General features: G+C 37.3%; 1 protein-coding gene across 1 annotated transcript in view; it reads right to left on the bottom strand.

Annotated features, from left to right (window-relative positions):
* Positions 1–8,689, bottom strand: part of LOC149797580 (copper-transporting ATPase 1-like) — a 130,422-nt gene extending 121,733 nt beyond the window's left edge. Inside the window, exon 1 of the mRNA XM_089962477.1 lies at positions 8,589–8,689. The gene's annotated coding sequence lies outside the window, so the exon portion shown is untranslated. The remainder of the gene's footprint in view (positions 1–8,588) is intronic.
* Between the last annotated feature and the right edge of the window lie 11,837 nt (positions 8,690–20,526).

The following is a 20,526-nucleotide window of genomic DNA, read 5'->3' as shown; positions in this document are numbered from 1 at the left end:
TTTGGAACACTGTATTCTTTTGGACTTGTGACAGAACATTTAGGATTATTTTGGACTCGTTAACAATAATCTAAGTTCATCTTAAACTGTCACTTAAAGAAATCAATTATTTGCTGAATTTTACTTAACTTGTTGGTTTCACTTCTTTCTGTTTATGTATTTTAAGACCATAGATTCACAAAAATTTATTTTTGAGAAGCGGTGATTGGATATTTAAGATATTTAAGACCATCTATTCACAATAATATGTATTCCAGTGAAAACTCCAGTTTGATATGATTTTCTGTTCAGAAGGAGCAGCTATAACAATGTTTTAAAGAATGCTGCAGTGATGAACATAATGGATGTCAGATCAGCACTGTGTACAACCATTTACAGTCATGATCAAATCAGTTTCATAAGACACCTTTCTGTGAAAACCCAGTGTTGATATGACCATCCATTCACGATTAGCAATAAGATTTTCAAGTGTGGTGGTAACATTGGACATCATATTGGCACCATTTCATTTAGAACTAATCAGACATTGTAAGAAGATTTTCTGTGAAAACCCCATGCTCACATGGCCATCAATTCAGGCAGAGTAGAGACAACAAGATTTTCAAGATGGCTAATGTGGATGCTACACTGGTTGTCTGAATGGCACCATTTCCTTTAGGACCACCTAGGCCATGGTATGAATGTATGTATCAAGTATCTTCCAACCATTTTAGGAGTATCAATAACATGCTTGTGTAAACAGACAACATGCCATCCCATAAGCTTTTCTGGTCCCAAAATAATGAATACAAAAAAAACTATACTGACAAAAGAAAGGTGGTCAATTGCATGGTGATTTAAACAACACTACCACAAGGATGAATTTAAATCAAACAGCACCAAGATCAATCGTGTACACAGAGCTCAACATGAAATGCATGCAGTAATCAACACCATGCCAAGAAGTAAGCACATTTATACATATAGTTGCATGATCACAACATTCCAGCAATCATGGAATTAACACAGTGGCTTAACAATGGTAAAATTCAAATTCTGTGGACAATATCATGATTCCATATCATACACACCTGACCAACATCCCCTTGCTGAATGCAATCTGTGGCATGCACAAAGTCTTCAAAGTGCAATGATTCTAGCTACAATGCTTGCCTTGTATACAAACTCCCACTATTAGACTTTGCAGTAATCAAATACTATAAAAAAAACTCAAATCACACTTCTACTTATATGCTGAATTGGTCCGACACACCACAAGGGGAAACTGAAGGGGTCACTGATGAAGATTAATACAATTATATCAGTGCATCTTCAAACATTAAAACATAAACCGATTCATGCAAAATAAATAATCACCAGGAATCGCCTGAATTATCTGGATCTTCGCTAGCATCACCACTAGTCATAAAACTGATCACAGACATGACCAAGATCTGGACGATTGGTCTGATATCGCAAGTTACGACACACAATGTTCACTATATAGCTTAGCGACATTTTTAAAACAAAATAAAACACAATAAGTTCAAAACCATGGATAAAAATACCCAACTCATAAAAATCTTGTACACAGCTTGGCCAATGTGATTCACAAAACTGGCTACTAACTAATAGCTCTCAAAGATGTCCATAGATTGTTGGGTGTCTCCTGTTTGCTTTTTGACAAATTTAGAGCAATATATTTGTATGGTGTGCTATATAAACTCAAACAAATTGTGTGTGTGTGTGTGTGTTGGATTTTTAAAGCAGCTTTAACAATTTTGCAGTCATATCGCTATGATGTCTGCAGTGCAGCAGTTTATAGTGATGTCTAAAACTGGGACATCATGCTGCAGACATGTAGCATGATGTCCCACCTAGTCACATTATCCTGACACCAGGCCGACCAGTCCTAACACTAACCTCTTAATGCTAAACACAAAGCGAGGCAGCTGTTAGTACCATTTTTATAAGTCATTGGTATGACTCGGTCGTGGTTTGAACCCATGACCTCCCGCATCTGAGGTGGATGCTCTAAACATCTGGCCACCAGAGCGGTCAAACAAAGTGAAGTATTGTTGCTAACAATACAGAAATTTACATACAAGAAATCTATCTTACTGCTTTATTCAAGCAACACTGAAAAGCCTTAGGCTTCAAGTAGTATGGGCATTGCGGTATTGGCAAAGAAATAATGAAGTTTTGTTTGAAACTTAAAAATATTAAAACTGAATGGAATAATGTTCACCCAGTTTTTATCAATATTGTACTGGGTTTCTTTTAGTCTGATGTAAACAGGTTTATGAAGGTGTCAAAATTATAACAAGAAACTCATGAGGAAGTTTCAAGACTTTTCATCTCTGGTAATTTTGCCCAGCGTGTGTCAATTTATTACAAGTTCAAAAATTGTATACATCTCAAAATTAGGGCAGAAACAATTACACAGGTAACTATGGCTGCACCACTTACATGTTACACATGTTAATTTATTGCCTGCAAACATTAAAAAAAATCAGTAAACGTGTCAACAAACATGCATGTGACAATCACTGATGCATGAACTATCTGTTCTGATTAAAGTACAGGTTTCCTCATCTCTGCTTAAGAGTACTATTAGGATTGTTATGTTAATTCTCTTCTTAAAAAATGTGTAACATTTATGATTTTAACATCCAATATGGTAAAGCAGAAGCAGACATGAAATGGTTATAATGCAGATTAAACAATAAGGCATGTGAAGTTGATTGACTGAAAGTAATGACAGAGCTGTTTTTAACATCAGTGTTTACCTTAAACAACAGTATTGTGAACAGAACCTCAATTAGTAATATTTTAAAGAAACACCATTTTAAGTTTGTAAGCCACTGAAGAATCCTGACATACTGTAGATCCTACAAAAGTATCTCATGTACATGTCTTTTCATTATGTTTGGTTCCATATCTTATTTTCTTATCATGTACACATGTAATAACAGGAAATAATATCACGACATTCCTGGGGATGTTTTACTAAAACTGTCTAGATATAGTCAACAAAACATGCCTTACAAACTGAATTCTTTAACAATAAGAGATAAAAGAGATACAACAAATGAAACAATTACAAGGCAAGTGAGAGACAGAATGTACATTATAATATCTGTCAGTTGTTCAGGAAGCCTAACAGGTAGGTAGAGGGAATGTTTCTAATCAATTTGATCAAACCCTAGTAACACCAAGTGTATTTAGTAACTTGAGTAAAAATCTTAACAAATTGAAAATGTGAATAAAATTGCTCACTTCCAGCCATTTCTTCAAAAACAAACTTTCAAACATGAATAGAAACACCATAACAGTTCTGCCCTTGGTGCAGTCAAGTGCTACAGACAACCATAATCAGGCATTCTGACCTATGATACAGAACAATACAAATATAATCTTTTCTCAAACTTCACACCAACACGTAAACAAACTCACTCATTACCAAACACATCAACCATACTTTCTTCTTTTGACAGTTCAAGCATCTTACAGTTTCGCATAGTTCTAGCAACAAACAAAATCAGCACTCCATGTTTGTGTCATCCTTACAATCAGCCTATCTGGCACTGATTACTGGATGAAATGCCAGAAAATATGAAAAAAAATTAAAGGTGGAATTTATTTGCACTAAATGTATATACATCGTATGCTTCCAACTGCAATTAACTGGTAACAGTTCATTTAATTATAACAGGAAACCAGTTAAGAAATTTACAAGCCATTTCAACCCTACCCCAAATACATATACATAGAAAGTCTGATATTTAATGTTTCCATGTCTGCTTTTTGTACTTGGACAGTTATCAATTAAGAGACCCAGTCCTGGTTTCACTAAAATTCTAAAAATTTCTCCTAAAATTGAGATTTTAAATTACCTTGCTTATGATACTTCAGACAATGTGTGTTTTTGTAAAAGAAAGTGATTCTTAAAGTCAATATGTGTTTTGTCAAAGAAAGTGATTCTTACAGATATAATATGTTTTTGTCAAAGAAAGTGATTCTTAAAGACAATATGTTTTTGTCAAAGAAAGTGATTCTTACAGACAATGTGTTTTTGTCAAAGAAAGTGATTCTTAAAGACAATGTGTGTTTTTGTCAAAGAAAGTGATTCTTAAAGACAATATGTGTTTTTGTCAAAGAAAGTGATTCTTAAAGACAATATGTTTTTGTCAAAGAAAGTGATTCTTAAAGACAATATGTGTTTTTGCCAAAGAAAGTCAAAATTTATGGTTGCAAACTTATTTTTTAGTTTACAATTTAACACATAAAATCTGTTTTATTCTGTACCTGAAAATTTGAGAAAATTTATCACTGGAAGAGTAAAACTGATTTAAGAAAAGTTCAGGATATACAACAGATAATGAATAAATCTAAGGAAGAAATCTTTAGATGTTAAGTACCAGGTGAACTTATGGAAAATCAGAACCACTCAGAAAATGGATGACCATAAAATAAAGTGTATATTGGTCTGGAGGATGGTTGATAATAAAAATTAAAACACACGTAGAATAAATATATACTGAGCTCATTGTATTTTGAACGAAAATAAATTTCTGTTTAAGGAATATGTCTTTTTAAAGACAGGGTAAAAGAAAATTAAATCTTACAATTTGTGGGAGTTTTGTAGGTTTTATCAAAGGTTTTAACATTTTTTTGAGGTTCAAGACAAGCAGTTATGCCAAAAATAAAATGTGTTTCTGGTCATCCAGTGATTGATTGATTGATTGATAGATAGATTGACTGATGTTGTTGTTGTTGTTCTAGGGTTTAACGCCATTTTTTTAGCACATGATAGGCTATACATGGCGGCCAGTATAACTGGTGGAGGAAGAACCTTGGAAAACCCAGGGAAGAACCACCGACCCACGAGAAGCTACTGGCAGGCTTTCCCACATATCCATGCTAGCTGAGCCTTGGACTCGAACCCACGCAGACAGAGGTGAGATGGCAGTGATCTGGAACGGTAAGCGCTTTAGACCACTCGGCCACTCAGGGCCCCAGATCGACTGATAGATAGATAGATAGATTAGATAGATAGAGAGATAGATAGTAATCACTATCATATATAATGATTTTAAAAAATAATTAAAAATTAAAATTAAAAACTCACAAAATAAATTTGTGCACGAAACTGAGCTGGTTCAGCCTAACCTGAAGTGTCTAGTACATTATATATACTAATCATTTCATATATATATATATATATATATATATATATATATATATATATATATATATATATATATATATATTGGTTTGTTTTTTTTTAAACCTACCTAACCTACCAGGAAACAAACATGAAATAAATAAATAATTTTAAAAAAACAAATGCCTGCAAGTGCTAAGAAACTTTTGACTGATAGACTAGCCTAACAAAAAACCATGTGCAAAACAGCAGTTTTTTTAGGTCTTAGGAACACTCAACACAAAACTAGCACCTGATTTTAAGGTGCACAATTGGAGACATGTTTACTACACATGCAGATGAAAAATGCAGTTGTTCAAATATATTTTTCTCCACACTGAAGATTGCATCAAGAATGGACTAGTCCCAGAATGAACAATAACAACTCTGATGTGTTTGATGGGAAAGGCGGAGTAAACAAAATGCCAAAGACGTAAACTTGTGGTACATTTTGTTTGTTTGAAATGAATATGTCTGATAACATTTTTTGACCAACATGATTAGCCATATTCGTCTCATATAACAAAATTAACCCTTAATTCAACTGACCTGGGCAATCAAAGTAGTGGTCAACAGAGTTTGAAAAACCCAAATACTTGATTGTATACAGATACATTTCAATAAGGAAAAAAGCATCAGAGTACCGGTAAGTATGACTAAAGCAATCAGACTATATATTTTGTTCAACTCGCCATCATGAACAATGTCCACACTGGCTGGTAAATGAAATTCCCATTCAGCATCTCTAAATGCATAAAATATTGCTAAATTCATTATGGCACCAATGATTTCCAAACCATTCATATCATACATGTAATACAGAGCAACACCACTCAAACAATATGCATTGAAAATGACTGGTCCTGGTGTTGTGGAAGTGTCCATATCTGATAGATACGTGCCTGAGCACTTAATGGAAGTCATCGCAAGCCAAAGGTAAACAAACATTTCATCATCTCATTTTCTTTCATCTATTTTGAATTGCAGTCTAAGGACTATTTCTGACATGATTTATCTAATGAATAACAAAATCTATATTTTAATACGAAAGAAAAGCACTTTCCTACAAGATGTGATTTAAGTAGATGATTAAGGATGCAGTGCCCAAAAAATTTGAAAAAAGGCAACTATATTATTACCAAAAGTAGCTGAATATAAAAGTTGATTACTGCTTTAGAAACAAATGACTCTTCAACAGGTTATGGCAGATTTAAAGAATCTGCATGTAAATAGATCATCGTATTTCAGAACACATCAGATAATTGCTGTTGCACTAAATATCAGTACGAATTGTGTTGAAACCACTCATACATGAAATTAACTCGCTAATTTTATTATATATTTCATAATATAATATTGAAATATATCAGTGTGAGAACAATTATATTGCCACTGTGGCAGTGCCACTTTCACTGCAAAAGTAGCAATATCAATTTTGGAACTACTTTTCCATTTTGGAAGTATATCTGCCCTTACAAACATTTACTTTTTCCATGTTTTATTTTGTCTTTTCCTTCTCTCTCTCACCCTTCCATTTTCTACCCCCTCCCTATCAGAAGGAATAGAACTTAAAATGTGTCAACACTGTTAACCCTCTGGTTTGCAGGTATATAGTCAATGAAAAAAGTTCCATCATTTATGCATAAAAATGAACCCCATATAACAAAACGTAGGCTTCAAATAATTTTTTACAATTACCTTCCCACATGAACCATGCGAATTGTCAGTGAGTGTATTTACATGACATGTTGCTATTTGATATTATGTGTCACCCATACAGTACGGAATACCTGTTAGCATACATTCAAGAAAATATGGAACACATTTTGAAGAAAAACTGTAAATTACATATAGTAATAAATTGTTTAAGTAGTGATTTTAACTCGTCACAATCATAATCATCATGATGGAGAAATCGGGCATTGATTAGTGTTGATTGCAAACCAAAATTAAGTTACAACTGAAATCTGAGTGCAGTGTCTCTTACCTTTCAAACTTGCCTATGAACAAAACTGCACGTCTCATTGCAGAAATAAATAAAAAATGGCAGCCAAAATCTTTACATGTACAGTCAGTCATTAGAATCTGTTGTCAATGATGTTACACTCCAAAGCCTGATGGAACATTCTATCATGTTGCTACTCTCACCCAACAATGTTGTTTGCAAAGTTCACTTTGTCAATCCATGCAAAATAATTGTGTTAGCAAGAAGAAAAATCTCTTCATTTTTGTATAAAAAGATTCACTAATTTGGCAAAATACACAATCTTAAGTGTTATAATATATGCAAAATCTAATGTGTCTGTGTGCATGTTTTGGAGATTTTTAATGCAGCTTTAGCAATTTTGGTCATACTGCTATGATGTAAGTTAGTAGTTTATAGTGAATGGCTAGCGCAGGGGCATCTTGCCACAGGCATATAGCATCATGTCCGACTCATCACATTATCCTCGTACAAGGTCAACCAGTTCTAACACTAACCTCTTCAAGCTAAGAACCAAGCAAGGCAGCTGCTAGTACTAATATTAGTACCCTTACTCGTACCTCAAATCAAGTTGAGGCTACGACATCGTAACTAGGCAGCTGCTAGTACCATTTTTATAAGTTATTGGTATGGCTTGACTGGGGTTCTAACCCATGACCTCCCGCATCTGAGGCAGATGATCTAACCACTTAGGCCACCAGAACAGTCAATCTAAATGTGTAAAAAGTCAGTTTCCTAAAATTAAGCTTGGCTTCTAGTTCTGAGGTCGACTGATCTCAGAATTTACTATTCAGCACCGACTGTTCAAGAAGACACAATTGCTTGTCCCCTCCCCACCCACCCAAAATGCATCTCTCTTTGTATGGTCGATGTATAGTCCTACATGTAAGACCTTGACGCTGATATTTATGTTTTGGGCGTCAATAAAACAAAACCAACATGTGCTCCGTCTTACATTGTAGGACTAGTCGATGCATCACATGAAAGAATCAGGATGGAAGTAAACTGAGATATAAGTTCCAATATGAGTATTTAGCCATTTAAATACATCATACTGAATATTTAATAGTTAGACGTTTCGATATTTTTAAGATAGAGGCTGAATTAATACCACAAGTCTTGTTTCACATGTAGAGGAAGGCAACTTCAAGTACACTGTAAAGTGTTCGTACACTTGTAAGCGTTCTCGTTGATACTGTTCAAGTCCTGCCTCTGAAAATCTTTTTCCAACAAGAAATGATGAGCTAACATCTGATAAAGAAATAGAAATTTGCAAAATTCCTTTATTGTTTAGGATATGTCATCGTGTAAAATTCTGCCTTGTCAGTGTATTAGTGCCTTACTCCGTTCCGGATTCAATCACACACATTCAACACAAAAAGCCTTAAAAGTCAATAACTGATAATATAAAATAAAAACCTTTTTCTTATCTGTTTGCCTCACACACCTAAGACCAATAATAGCCAACGAAAAATCCCTCCTGTCGGATGTTAATGTGAAAGAAAATGTGGACCTTGTAAATAAATATATGTTTACATTTCCGCTGCCCAAGAAACTTCATTGAAGGGATTGCCATTTCATTTCATCTACAAATTCGTTTAGTAATTAAATGCTTTGTCAATTTATTACCAGTTGTAATAAACATACGCATGTCATAAAATAACCATTATAAAGGATAAATATTAATTCCGCCTGACAGACTTTACAATATTTAAAAAGGAATTTAAGACCAAAATCCCTTTCGATATCCCCAAACCGGTGAGGAGACTGATATTTCTCGTTGCAAATTATTCCCCAAATAGAACAATGTTGGCAATGATAACAGACGTAGCATCGAATGTCTCCTCTTTACTGCAAAAATACGAAACATTATGACATGAAATGCTGAAAAATATCAAATCAATCACTGCTGTTTCATTTCAGCAATTTTTAAAAAAATTAATTATGTGTTTTATTTGACTGTTTGGAAAGAAAAATAATGGTTTTATAGGCAGGCTATTATACACACCATCTCTGCAATTCCCTGATATAAGTATAACGTGTGGCAATAAACAGTGCCGGATTACCAGATAGGCACCTGCCTATTGACCCCGCGACAACGGATCAAAATAATATTGATAAAACGTATTAGGAGATAATTTGCGAGGGGGGCCCCAAGATTTCGACTGCCTAAGGGCCCAACGGCCTCAACAGGGTTTAATCCGACACTGGCAATAAAAACTATAAAAATCTATTGATGATACTAAATGATAAGGTTCAAGCTTTAAATTAGCATACCTGCCAAACAACCATGCCTACTGGATGTATTGTTTCGCAGACAAAGGCCATTTCAAAGCTTGCGATAGAAATATCAAAACCTCTAGATTACCCAACACGTTTCCAGTCAAGTACTTCTAGAATATCCAACACAGTTTCCAGTCGAGTACTTCAAGACTACACTACACGGTTTCCATTCAAGTACTTCTGGACTACCCATCACGTTTCCAGTGAAGTACTTCCAGACTACCCAACACGGTTTCCAGTCAAATGTTTCCGGACTACCCAACACGTTTCCAGTCAAATACTTATAGACTACCCAATACGGTTTCCAGTCAAGTACTTCTAGAATACCCAACACTTTTTCAAGTCAAGTTCTTCTGGACTACCCATCACGGTTTCCAGTCAAGTGCCTTTCAAGCCATTGACACATTTCGTGATATTGACGATAGAGGGCATATGAAAAGATGTTTTTGTGTGTCACTGAGAATCATGCTTAAAAAAAATACTCAAAACACGAACCACGTCCAACATAAAGTTTTAACCCGGAAAGGCCATCCTTGATAACTGCTTGGTCCATAACAAATATATAAAATATAAAACTCAACCACTCTGATAAACCTATAAGAACAATGAAATGTTCTGACTGTGATATAATTCTAATGAAAGTTGATACCTTAATAACTGACCAAACTCAAGTCTGTGAAATTTCAACGGTAACAACATAACTATTACAAAATGTAAAAACTCGTAGATAACTCTGCTATGCACCCTAACACACAAGCTATCCATGACTAACAGCTACCTAAAAATACGAAACTTTAAAACTAAAACCTGTCTTGCTCGAAGAAAAACAGACTGTCATTGTTATGAAAGTCATTGGTACAAAATAATATCCAGTTGTCCACAGCAAACCTCGTATTATTATCAAATTATGTTCACCGTTTTTATTGTCAGAAATTTGCATACAATTTGATATTTGTATTGACCAGGGAAAAATTTCAGATCATTTTAAGTAAGCTCAGGTGACCCAAGTCTACAAGCAAATCAACAAATAAACCTATCGGTATTTTACTATGCACGTCGAAACATGTTTGAAACACTTCTATGTAATTAGCCTCGATTGCCTTTTGATAACATATTTCGTGATTTTCTGTCCGCTTTTAGAAAATAGCATGGATATAAAATCACACTGAACCGGTGAAAAACTGTAAAGAGTCCTGGACAGTGGCTCCAACGTGAGTCTAGTCTTAATGGACCTGTCCTAAGTCTTGCGCACTGCACAATGAAATATGGAAGTTTATAAGACTGATCAGAACTCATTGCAACTAACTGAAAATTAATTTTTCAACGGAGAACAAAGTGTTCAACTGAGATCCTCTTACTGTATATGGGATAATCCATCAAAAGGAATACCGCAAGGTTTAATATTGAGACCGATCATATTTAATATTTGTATAAATTTACTAAACAAACAACGTTTATTAATACACTGATGTCATCCATCAAGATCCAAATGATCTCATATCGGTTGTACAAAACTAGAGCAAATTATATTTGCTGACTGGTTTGCAGCCAGTGGTAAGCACGCAAATCTCCAGAAATTGCAAGCCATTGCTCCATGAAATCTAAAGAGGAACTTTTTTCATTGCAGAATATAAGTCTATAAAATATCCAATGATGACTTTGTGAAACTGCTCGGAGTAAATATTGACACTCGTTTAAATTTTAGCAACTATTGTTTAAAGAGGTATAAAAAGTGGCATTACTAGTAAATTTGTCGGTGTCTCAAGTATTATTTGTCTAATTCTCTGTTAAGAAACGAAAGTCTTTCTACTCTGCGTACTAGAATTAGTAGATAAATGCATAGGACAACTGAACTATACACGATGCTTCACACAACAACGCACAACTAATTACTTGTACAATTTGATCGCATTCAGAAACAGCAACTATATCCTACTGCACACAAAACAAACAGGCAATAATATCAAGGATAAAACCACAAGGAAATTTTAGTTTCCTTTGAAATTTGACTCACCCAAAGTCTGGAACAACCTGTTCAAGGAAAATAGCAACACGTGTTTTGAAAGATTTAAAAAACTGGTTCGGACATGTTCATGGCCTCAATTGAAAAATGTTTTGTGTTGTTCTATTTAACGATCAGTGCCAGAAAAGCTTTAAAACTACCACATTTTTCTGAGTTTCCTGTTGAAATCATGCTCCATTATTACTTATTTTAATTATTTATTTACTTTGGTTTCCCAGGTTCTTTGTTTTCTAAATTTTAAATTTTAGCATCTTCATTCCATAATATATTAGTTAATTTAGCAATATCGCTTTGTGCATATATTTTAATTACAAACGTTTCATGACGAAGCCGTTAAACAGTCATCATACAAACCAAAACAAATGTCGATACAATTGTATAGTTTCTATCTTTATCCAAATCACATTAACGTACTAACTTTCTTAATGTTTATGGCGAAGTCATTAAGGACTTTGCTAAAATTGTGAATAGTTTTAGTTTTTATTATAGCGTTCGGTATTGATACGGACGTTGATTCATCATTACTGAATTGCTAAATTAAACTTTCTTTCAGACTATAAATATTACCGCAGGTTTTGTCAGAAAGTAAATTGTAAAAATGTCCAATTCTAAAGCTACGGGTTTTCGTGGTTTCTTCATCAAGCTCCTAAAGCTGTCAATTGACTACATTGTTAAACCACAGTCTTACATCTGTGCACAGCTACTTTTGTAGACTATTGAAGACAAATAGTTATTACTCTTCTTCTTAAGCCAGAAGATGAAAAGTGTGTCAATAATTAAAAGATGAAAAGGGTGTCATTAGATTTCTATCTGTTCCACATATTGTTAGCAAAAATTACAGAAAGACACGTATTCAGTTCGTTGTATGAATGTGATCAGAAACGAATTTGATTTACTCGTGCCGTTGAGGCTTACGTACTTATCATATCAGTATGCGAAACAGTACTTACTGGTTTCATTGTCCACTGGTTAAAGAATACTGATGACAAAACTTAACTAGAATCATAGTCTTCGAACTACATAAAGTTTGTGATACACTTAATCATACAGATTTGCTACATACGTTTTCAACACACTGCGATGGTTTTCACTATGTCTTAGTAGAATTACAAACTGTTTGATGGAAACGTGCAATAGATAGATAAATAGATAGATAGATAGACACACACAGATATATATATATATATATATATATATATATATATATATATATATATATATATATATAATTTTCCGAAGTACTGAAAACATTCTTCAATATCAATGTATTCGGATGACACATCACATTATTTTAACCATAAATATATTAGCATTGTCGATCAAAAACTAAATGAATATTTTACAATCTACCATGAAATGGATTAATGAGAATAGACTTTGTTTAAATGTATAGAAAGTACGGCTAATGCTTCTCTGCTCAAGACAACGAGAGCCAGATGTAAAGACCTGTACGTCCATTGTTTCAGCATACAAGCCTGGAATTGTTGATATTGCTGAAACAATGGATGTATCGGGTGTGAGTAGTGAAGGAGGGCACTCTACGGACAATGGGAATTAGCATTACAAGACCCCTTGGGGCACTCTACGGACAATGGAAAATTAACATGGAGAAAAATCGTGGGGCACTCTACGGACAAGGGGAATTAACATGGCAATAAATCGTGGGCCACTTTACGGACAAGGGGAATTTAACATGGCAATAAATCGTGGGCCACTTTACGGACAAGGGGAATTTAACATGGCAATAAATCGTGGGCCACTTTACGGACAAGGGGAATTTAACATGGCAATAAATCGTGGGCCACTTTACGGACAAGGGGAATTTAACATGGCAATAAATCGTGGGTCACTCTACGGACAAGGGGAATTTAACATGGGATTTTTTTTTAAAAAAAAGGGGTAGGCAATTCAAAGACTATCTCTTTTCGAGAAATATGGCTGGCCCTGAAAAGGGCCTTTGGGTTTTTTCTTCTTCTTTTAACTTCTTAACTTCTTCCACCATCCTCTTATTTTGTCCATCATTCCTTTCTTCTTTTTCTTTTCTGTTTCCGGCAACCAGTCCGGGTGGCCAATGGCCCGGAACTTCTCTTGGATTTTGATCCAGTTTGTGTTCAGTTTTTCGAATTCATCCCTTTTTTTTCTATTTTCTTCTTCTTTTCTTTCCTTTAACCACTTTTCTTTGATCTTCTTGACCTCTTCGGTCAGCACATTCCTCATTAGTTCTTCAGCTTTCTTAAGTTTTTCTAACCCCCACTTCGCGAAACACCAATCTGTCCATTCTACAATGTCTTCTAGAAAGCACCTTGCACTCGTCACATGATCTATCGCTTCTTTTAACTTACCCACTTTGACATACGGTGGGTTAATTAAACCTCTGATTCTCTTCTCCTCATCCTGTATCATTTCTTTTACAATATTTACGGATAAGTGGAGGCTGGTTACTTGTCTTGAGACGAAGTCTTTTGTCACTGCATACCTCCATTCCTGTTCAACCCTTTCTACTACACTCAATCCATCTACCATCCAATACCAACTTCCCATAAGATCGTTGTATAAAGCTGAAGCTGCTGGCATCTTCTTGTTTGCTTATTCCGTAGAATGGGTTCCAATGGCCAACACTGTTAGTTTTATACTCAAAGCGCGAACGTGAAGGAAAACATCCCCTAAAAACATAAAATTGATCTTACCTAGATCATGACCCAACAACGCGCGGACGTGAAGGAAAACATCCCCCTACTTTCTCATTTCATGTAATAAAACCCTAACTTTATTCTTCACATACGCTAAGAAACCCATAATCTACTATTCACACAAACATACCTTAGCTCTTACAAACACAAACACACAAACACACAAACTCATACCCTCACACTATCTTAAAAAAGAGTTAGTGTTTATATACACACTACTCTACCTACACACATTGGCAAATCTATCGTTATTTCTTTTCTAGACTATTGGGTAGCCCTGAAAAGGGCTGTTTTTTTAAACTCCAGATGCACCTATCTAATGGTTGCACCTTCCTGGCCTGGCGCCGCACACGCATCTTCTTCCCCAGTCTTCTTTCACCTTTCTTCTGGGGAGCGCAGAGGGAGGATGATTCGCTTCAGCACCCCAATCCTCTGTTTCAGGAATATTAAACGACATCATCTCTTCTCTTTTCTTTTCCTCCTCTTCCCTCTGTCTTTTCTCCTCTTCTTCCTTCTTTATTCTTGCTTCTTCTACTATAGCCTCCGCTGATAGTTCGTTTACTATCCGCCTGGCATATTCCAGGTGCATCTGGAGTTCTAACAGTTTCACTATTCTGCTAGTCATTTTTCTGGCTGTGTTGATCAATCAACAAGGGTAGCTGGACTGCCGAACGAGTTTCAATTTATACTGAAAGCGCGGACGTGAAGGAAAACATCCCCCTAATAACATAAAATTCATCTTACCTAGATCATGAACCAAACAACAACAACGCGCGGACCTAAAAGAAACACTCACTCACTTTTTATGCTACCCATCACTATTGTAAAATTTTTATAAATCACTTCAATAGACTATCCACATACGCAAAGCAATCCAATCTAACCCCAAATATACACCTCAAACAGCCCAAAAAAAAAAAAAAACATCATTTTAATCTACTATCCACACCAACCTACTTTATCACTTACAAACACAATCACACAAACACATACACTTCCACTATTAAGAAAGAGTTAGTATTTATTTTCACACTACTCTACCTTCACACATTGGCAAATCGATCGTTATTTCTTTTCTAGAGTATTGGGTAGCCCTGAAAAGGGCTGTTTTTTTTGTTTTTGCTATGGCATTCTTTTTTAGTTTCTAAGAATGCGATGTCCTCTGAGGATAGACTTTCTGGCGATAGGTCTGCTTCTTCGGAAAGAGAAGAAGAACTCTTTGGTGTCGATACGGCAATCGACAAAGCCTCTGTCAGCTTCAGGTTGCTGTTGCTGTTGCTGTTGTTGCTGCTGTTGCTGCTGTTTCTGAAGTCTGTACTTCTCTGTCCATTCTTCCTTCTCCCTGTTCATTTCTTCTCTGAAGAGCTCTTCTATCAGGTCTTCAGTGATTTTTAACATTCTCACATTCTCTATTTCTTCTGGCTTCGGTATCAGACTGTGTCTGACCCTATGCAAATTCACGTAGGCTTCGTTGAGCTTAGCTAGTTTGGAGCACATCTTCGTAGGAGGATGAGTCGACAATGGATGGTTAGACTGGGAACAACCCGGTTCTTAAAGTGAAAGCGCGGACGTGAAGGAAAACATCCCCCACATGGTTTTCGAGCCGCAACGTTCATGAGAGGGATAGTAAGAAATGAAAGAGCATCAATCCAACATTCTTATAGCTAAACAAACCACAAAGGCATTTTTTTCAAAACACAACATTTTTTATTCAAAAATCACTTAACACTAAACAACAACATTTTTAACAATAATCCAACACTATAACATCAAACAATTTTTTTCAAATCTCAAACATTTTTTTCTTCAAATACTATCTACTTCAAACAAGGCTGACAACGTTGTGAATGAAATTGTGATTTCCACTGTTGGAAATCATTAGGCCATTGATGGACACTACGTTTCCTAGCTTGAGACAAAAGATAAGCATAATGGTCACAAAACCATCGATCTACTTTCACATCGTTTCTAGCAGAAGAACGAGGATCGAAATGAGTCACTAAATGTTCTAAGGAATAGCCCAGGCTGCGATGATGCAGAAAATACACACAGTACTGTCCACACACCAAGGAATCTGTGCCTTGTAATTTCACGTTATTGAATCGGGTGGTTTGAGCATTTCTTCTCATAAAGTCAATGATATCGTCTTCCAAAGGGGGCAATCCGTACGAATCGAAATATTCCACACATCCTTCTTGAGGAAAGTAGACGGCTACCCAGTGGGTTCCTGGGAGATGACTCTCGTCCGTGTTGATCACGTAAGCTTGATGGTCTTTAGGTTTGCGATGAGGGAGTTCATCTTTAGCACAGACGACAGGATTCCAAGAAGCTGTATACGAACTGTGGTTCAAAAGGTAATAAAGTTCCCAGGTATCCATTGTTTTCTGTGTTGTTTTTTTTTTCTTCTTCTTCACAGGTAATAATAAGTCGTCAATTCGATCCTGACTTTTTGCTTGAAAATGTCTGACGAATAAACGGTTATTCGTTCTGTTTCCTCACTCTGATTCAGGAGAGCTTCGATACGATGGATCTCTTGAGTGGTTAATGGTGGACAAGAATGTTCACGCAAGTCTTTATACCACTGATGCAACACGTCTTTGTTCGAGATGAGACTCCAAGCTTCGTCCAGATACTCGTCCAATTTTTCTTCTTGACTTAACATCAGGCATTTATCGTGTTGAATTTGACTGGGATGATCGTTTTGACATCCATAGCAATTTTTCTTGATCAATTCCGTCATTTTGTCGACCAAGTGTTTGGCAAAACAGGAGACTAAATGGGCTTCTTGTTCTGGCCATCTCGACTTCATCATGACAATTTCTTCGTCTTTGTCTTGGGATTCTCCTTCCACGGTCTCCTCACATTCCATGTCCAAAGTTTCTTCACTAGGTAAAGAGGGATAACAGTCTTCCATGGCTTCTAGTAATCTAGAATGACTTCTCTCAAACTGTTGATTTCTATGGTATTATCGAATTCTGCATACAGGATGACGTTCAACGTTGGATTATCATCAGCACCGGGGTCTTTGATTGCAAACTGAATTTCCACACGAATCTGGCCGGATTTTATAGGGTGGAAATGTCCCTCGTCGCTGCCTTGGTCTGGAGTGAAATCGAAAGCCCACAAAGCGTAGCCTCCTGCATAATCCTCGTACGTAATGCCGTGACTGGTGTTGGTTCCTAACTGTCCGGTGGCTTCGTACAGGGACAAGTACGACCTCAAGTAATTCTTCTTTTTAAAGTCAGGTTCGAAAGGTCGGGTACACAAGGTTTTGCCATCGCGACTGACTTCGATCTTGGACACGTCAAAGTGTTTAAAGTAGAAAGGATTTTTAGTGATAGCTCCGTTGAAGGCTTCATTCTCGACGATACCAACGATCAAACGTTTGGGTAGCTGTCCTTGGAACAAATGATCTTCGATCATGGATCGCTGTCCCTTGGGAATGGTGAAGGTTTTCACTTCCACGCGTCGGATCGGATACTTGGCGGTCGTTCTGCTCAACGTCTGACTGATGTCGTTACCTACTTTAGGTAGCACTTCCACACGTCGCACGTAGAGTCTGGCTTCTTGGATTTTGGTTTTGTAATCGTCAGCATTAGCCACAAAATGGAAAGCGGTACTGCTCCGATTCAGTCTCAGGCGAACATTCACCCCGTTTAGCAAATATTTCTCTTGCAACCACATGTCCAAATGTAAACGATCCATCAGTTCTAAACTCTTTCCATCTTTGATTCTGTCTCTTCGTTCTACAAATCCGTCATTGTTTGGTGTTTTGGTTGCATCAGTTTCGAATGTTTCAAACTGGCCTGCTTCGTCAGCTTCCCATACCACACAGGCATTGAGATGAGTGTTCTTGGCGTCTATTCCGTACGTCAAGAGATTTTCCAGGTAGGCCCGATAAGGGTAAGTATCCATGCTGGTACTGACCAGTTTGTTGTTCAAGTACAAGTCCACTCCACTGAACAAGGAATGCATGAAATTGTTGACGGGAGCTACTGCTTCAGTGTCTATATCACTTCCTGTCTTATCTAGAATTTTGACTTTCAGGTACAAGTAACTGCTATTCAGATCGATGTAATCTTCGGGCTGTCCTTTGATTTCAAACTCGATGGGAGCGGAATCGGTCAATGAGGAGACGGGGTGAAATTCCACCCACTGAGATTCTTGCATGGTCATCATGGTGGGGGGCATGGCAAACAGATCCAGTTCCGTCTTGGAACAAGCGCAAGACTCTCGGTGCATCATTTTTTTTCGTTCTGTGTCTCAATAATCGAAAACGTCTAAGTCTCGAACGGTTCTTCTTTTCTTGGCCTTTCTCGCTTGAAGTCTGGTGAAAGGGTGTTTTCTTCTTCGTCGTCTCTTTTTGCCTTGTCCTTGCTGAATGCTTGACTCGGTAGCGTGCAGGGCATTTATAGGTGTGTCTCGTCGGCCTAAAATGTCTTTGCCCGTTTGCAGCAAGACATTTTTGCCTGCCCTCATGAAGGCTTCTTTAGGGTTTTGTTTGTCGATGATGACATTTTGGAGAAATTCTTTGCCTTGCGTCAGTGCCGCATCTTTCAAGGCGTGCAATCCGCGTGTCACCATCGGTTTCAACACTGGGGCCACCGAACGAAAGGCCGATTTTAACATGTCTCCTAAACCGTGTCCTCGCTGTCGTGCAACCCCTTGGTACACTGGATACATGACTTACTTACGAATCGTGAGAGAACCGTTTTCGAAAATGGAGTTTCACCGTGACTTTTCCTTTGGTGAATGGAATATTTTGTCCCAAATCTCCTTTTATAGCAATGTTGACCGTGTCCAAATACGACTTGCTGACAGGCAAATAATGAGGATGCACAAATTCCCTGTGGACGTGATAGGTGTTTCCACCTTCCTGGTCACTGGTTGCGGTACTATCCACTTTGAAAGGAATGACACGCAGTAACGGTACGGAGGTGTGTCCCACCACGTTGTACTCCACCACATCGGAATACACGAACATCAAATTCAGTCCTTGGTTCAGTTCTACCGGTTTTCCAAAAGCTCTGTAAAAATCCATATTATTGTTGATCTCGGGGCTCATATTTTGTGCGAGCATTGTTGGATGTCCACCCAAAATTTCAAACAAACTACCATTGAACTTGAAGGACAACAGTTGAGTATCCTGAAATTTCATCAGTAAGCGACGAGCCACTTTATGGTACTCCAGGGTGACACTTTTTTTGATTCTGTTCAGGGCTTTGCCAAAGGCGAACTCGAACCTGTCCGCAATGGTGTCCACCAAATGTTGGCCACTAAAATAAAACCCTGCTGGAATTTTCACGGTGTAGATTTTGAAGGGTGGATTGCTGGCTTGTTTTGTGTCCCCTGAAAACCCGATGTCATTCATGACTTCTTGTAATTGTTGGTTCAGGATTTCGACCTCAAAAGTGTTTTGCTTTTCGGTGATGTTTTGGATTTGTGTAGGGTGAATCATTTCTACTAAAGCCACTTCCCAATGGGCTTCGTGATCTAAGGGGATGGCTTGAGGTAATTTGGCCGTGTAACAGCACAACGTGTTGTGGGGAAACACCTCCATGGAACTGTCACTGGGTAAGGTTAAGTAAAATTGGTTTCGGTGACTCATAATTCTAGAGTTCTGTGGCTGTCCGAGGGGTTAGTGGATGTCAGAGGCGTGTCTCCGCCCAAAATGGGGTTCTGGTTGTGGTTGTTGTTGGAGTGGTGACTGGCACTGGCACTGGACACAACGTTCCCGTTCGAGGAGAATTTCAGGGAGGGATTAGGAAGCAGGTAACCGATGCAACTGCTCAATAAAATGGTCCACAATTGTTTGTCTCCTTGTTGCAAACTCAAATTGGCAATGGCTGCCCCGATGACACAATACACCACGAAGATTTGGCAGAAAAAGACGATTTGCGTTTTAGGCACACGTTCTCCACACCACACCCACAAGGGTTGTTTTTGTAAATCTTGCACAGAAGAACTAGGGGAAGAAGGAGTGGTCGACGTAGCTGCGTCTGATGTGTGAAAGGGCATGACGGTCACTTCTTCTTTTTATAGTCGATGACTTGCGAAGCGTCGATCCAAGAATCGAAACTGGGTGGATATCCTTTCCAACGTACTTTGACTTCTTTGACACGTCGTTTGCCCACTTTACGGGTTCTGCGTTCGAGAATGCTTTCGATGTCGTACACGTCGTCTTCTTTTTTGGTGACACGTTGTAACTCGGGCAAATAAAACGTTCCTTTGAGTACTTCTCCGTTCATGTCTTCCAATTTATAGACGGCAGGATGACGGCCATGTACTCGGCCAGTGACGCGAAACAGTTCGGTCGTCCAGTTAGGTAAGTAACCTTTGTCGAAAGTGCGTTTGGTTTTGC

Source organism: Sinohyriopsis cumingii, chromosome 6 (genome assembly GCF_028554795.1).
Source record: "Sinohyriopsis cumingii isolate HCF-2022 chromosome 6, ASM2855479v2, whole genome shotgun sequence".
NCBI lineage: Eukaryota > Metazoa > Mollusca > Bivalvia > Unionida > Unionidae > Sinohyriopsis > Sinohyriopsis cumingii.
Note: the sequence above shows the minus strand (reverse complement) of the source record. Positions and strands in the feature narration are given on the sequence as shown.